Genomic DNA, 3,910 nt, shown 5'->3' with positions numbered 1-3,910 from the left:
TGTCCCATAAGGAGGAAAGATGGTTGCTTTCCCCAATGATCAGCAAGGGATATGACCTCTATAATTATTTGCCCATTTGTATTGACTGCTCAAACCTTGTCCCCTTGTTACACACTCAGCCTGAAAATACATTGGCACTTCCTACATGTTCCTGCCACATTTCATCTCCAGCTCACAAAAGAAGCCGTGGAGGGAAGTTCCTGGTGGTCCAGTGGTTAAGACTCGGCACTTTCAATGCTGTGGGCCTGGGTTTGATCCTTGGTCAGGGAACTAAGATCCCATTTTGCACAGTGCCCCACCCCCCCAAAAACGCCACGGAGACCCGCCGTTAAGAGAGATCAAATAACAGTGATTCTGATATAGAAGCAACATTTAATTTCTCTTTTCAGTTTAAAAATTAACACAAGCAAGCTATAGCATCCAGTTGGGGAATTAGAAAGTAAAAGGTAGATGAACGGGGAAAGATTACAATATCCTTCATGTCTAGTACATAATATAACCACAGTATCTTTTAACTGAAATAAAGAGAAATTGGGAGAAAAAAATAGGGGCTAGGACCTATTAAGAGAGGGGGCAAAGCTGACTCTGGTCACATGTCTTTCAGCATTGGGATCAAATGAATAGCACACTTCTGCCCTAAGCTGTCTCAACATTTCTAACTACCTGTTGTGCACAGTCCTTGTACACAGTCCTATCAGAGACATTTGAGACAGGAGATGGGATTCCTCGGAGGCCTTCCCTATCCAAAAAATGTCTGGAAATGTTTTTGTATTAGTCCCAGTATAAGGCACATCAGAATAGTTGTGGAATGTTTGACAAAGTATATCTGATCTTCCATAGGCATTGTGAAGTCTTTAATCTCAGGGCTTTCCATCAGCCGTTTGCCTACTCCTTCCAAATGCTCCCAAGATTTATCCGTGCACTTCTGGGTGACACTAATGACAGAAATCTTTAACTCTGTTACCAGCTCTGTGGAAGGGAGCTTCTCAGCAAATTCAACTATCAGTTGCGCTGTCTCGTAGAGCACCCACTTATGTTCCTGCCTACATGCCTCAGGAAGGGTAACAACGCTGTACCCGCCTAAGCTCCCCTAAGGATCCTCCCAGATCCTTCAGAATGACCTTAGCATTACCAATCTCTTCTTCCTTATTGTTGTGCTTTTTGCTCTCATGGATGAGGGTTTCAGTGGTATCCTTTCCTCCCATCTTAACAAGCTGAAGCTGCAGAATGTGGGCCTTGGTTGTGCAACCAACCTCCTCCAGGGCCGCCTCCAGAGCTAAGTTGGATAGGTACTCAGAGAGAAGGGCTAAGGAGGGGACTGTGTGCAAGAGATCCCGGCAAGTATGGGGATCTGGGAGAGGGATCTGGTTGGAGAGCACATTCAGAGGATGCCGTTTCTGTGAAAGATGGCTGGAAGTTCAGGGCCCCTTCCTGGGCATTTCTTGGAAAGGCAGCCCCTTGGGACAGCAAGACACAGCAAAGGAGCAGCACAGCCTGGATCATTGGGTCAGCAGAACAGCCCTGCTGGAAAGAAGCAATGCTCAGATTGGGAAGTGGGGAAAGGTTTGGGATGAAGAGACACCAGGACTGGTCAGAGCTTGGAAGTGTCTTAGCCCTTGGAAATTTCAATCACGCTGGACATCAAACCTTATAGGCTGTGGGAGATACTCACCTGCTCCTGGTAAAAAAAGAAGCCAGAGGAATGAGATGGTCTGAACATGTCCTTTGCCTCTGTGCTTCTCTGATCTGAATGACTGCTTTCTAGATCTGACCTTCTCTTTACCTGAGACAAAACAGTTGACCCCTCTGAAAACAGTGAAGGACATAACATTCACAAATATTTATCTGCCTCTTCTTAGTTCAGGCTTTGCCCTTACCTTTGCCCCCATGCTGAAATCAGGTTTCTCCCTTTTCCTGCCCCGTATCCCTCTCATCCTAAGGATTTCTCTAGACCTAAACTTCGATGAGAAAAAACTCCTCTGGGTCTTCTGGGGAAGTGAGAGGTGAAAGGCAGGGATACCAGTGATTTCTGGGTAGGAGACCCCAAAATAGTTCTTTAAAAATTTTTATTATTACTATTATTATTATTATTATTTTTGCGGTACGCAGGCCTCTCACTGCCGTGGCCTCTCCCATTGCGGAGCACAGGCTCCGGACGCGCAGGCTCAGCGGCCATGGCTCACGGGCCCAGCCGCTCAGAGGCATGTGGGATCTTCCCGGACTGGGGCACGAACCCGTGTCCCCTGCATCGGCAGGCGGACTCTCAACCACTGCGCCACCAGGGAAGCCCATAAAAATTTTTATTATTTTTTAATTGAAGTACAGTTGATTTACAATTTACAATGTTGTGTTAGTTTCAGGTGTACAGCAAAGTGATTCATATATATATATATATATTCTTCTTCAGATTCTTTTTCATTATAGGTTATTACAAGATATTGAATATAGTTCCCTGTGCTATATATAGGTCCTTGTTGTTCATCTAGTTTACCTATAGCAGTGTGTATCTGTTAATCCCAAACTCCTACTTTATCCCTCCCCCCACCCGGTTTCCCCTTTGGTAACTGTAACTTTGCCCAAAATATTTTATTTATTTATTTGGCTACGCCAGGTCTTCGTTGTGGCACATGGAGTCTTTAGTTGTGGCATGCAGGATCTTTTAGTTGCGCATGCACGAGGGATCTAGTTACCTGACCAGGGATCAAACCCAGGTCCCCTGCATTGGGAGCACAGAGCCTTAACCACTGGACCACCAGGGAAGTTGCCCAAAATAGTTCTTATTCAATGGATTTAATAGGTAGAGGAATAGGACAATAGAATCCACCAGAAGTCAGACCAGATAAGAGCAACTTTTCAGTGTTTACATTAATTCCAGTGCAATTCCCTAATTAAATGCATCCATTACCTTGATAGTACCCTTTTCTAAGCCTACATCAAAACTATAGGAATAGGGCTTCATTTCTCATACAGGGGTCTAGGTGAGAAACTGTAGTCTGAACAGTAAGGAACAATGGCACATGGTGCCTCCTAAAACTGGTACAAAAGTCCACACATCATTGTGGCATAAAGGTTTCTCTCTGGTGCCATAACCCACCTTGGAACACAACCAAAGGGAACGGGTCAATGAAGGGGTCTTGGGTCTCTCCTCCTATCTTATTCACTCCTCTCAGTCCCAGGATGGCTCCCTAATAAGCAAAAAGAAATCAGTCCCTAGAATAAGAGAAGTTAAGTCTTCAGAAAGCTACAGGGACACATTCCTAAAACTGGGAGAACTAGATGTAGAGGTATCCAACACTATTGCCTGAAATTCTTGGACCCTAAGTCCACAGGAAACCTCAAGACTCTACTGCTTCCGGACAGCTTAGAGAAGTTTTTGGGTCCTGCCAGAGTCTCCCATTTCTGACTTGAGTTCACCATCCATAACTGGACCTCCAGTTCTACAATCAGCGTCATCCTCATCCTCAATATGAAAATTACTTTTCCTTGAAATTCCTTGAATTTCCAACTCTGGTGCCTTGGGAATGACAGGGAAGAGAGATTGTGCAAATATGTAGGGGGATGGAAAGTGGTGGTGAGCTTGTCTCCAGGACTGAGGAATGACAGAGGGATGAAGACAAAGCCAGGTCCCCCCAATCAGACTTCCTACCTTTGCTCCTGTCCTCATCTTCTATCTGTTCATCAATTCCCATTAGCTGTCACTTCTTGGATGATGGGTTTTTTGTTTTAATTAATAGTTCATTTTTGGGAATTCTCTGGCAGTCCAGTGGTTAGGACTCCATGCTTCCACTGCACGGGGCACGGGTTTGATCCCTGGTTGGGGAACCAAGATCCCACAAGCCATGCAGCACAGCCAAAACAAATATATAAATAAAATAAAATGGCTCAAGAAGCAGAGTCCAAAAAAAAAAAG

The 3,910-nt window shown here is 44.9% G+C and overlaps 1 pseudogene; it reads right to left on the bottom strand.

Moving 5' to 3' along the window:
• Positions 1 to 401: 401 nt before the first annotated feature.
• Positions 402 to 1,993, bottom strand: LOC115858740 (apolipoprotein F-like; annotated as a pseudogene).
• Between the last annotated feature and the right edge of the window lie 1,917 nt (positions 1,994 to 3,910).

The sequence above is a fragment of the Globicephala melas genome, chromosome 10 (assembly GCF_963455315.2).
Source record: "Globicephala melas chromosome 10, mGloMel1.2, whole genome shotgun sequence".
Lineage (NCBI taxonomy): Eukaryota > Metazoa > Chordata > Mammalia > Artiodactyla > Delphinidae > Globicephala > Globicephala melas.
Note: the sequence above shows the minus strand (reverse complement) of the source record. Positions and strands in the feature narration are given on the sequence as shown.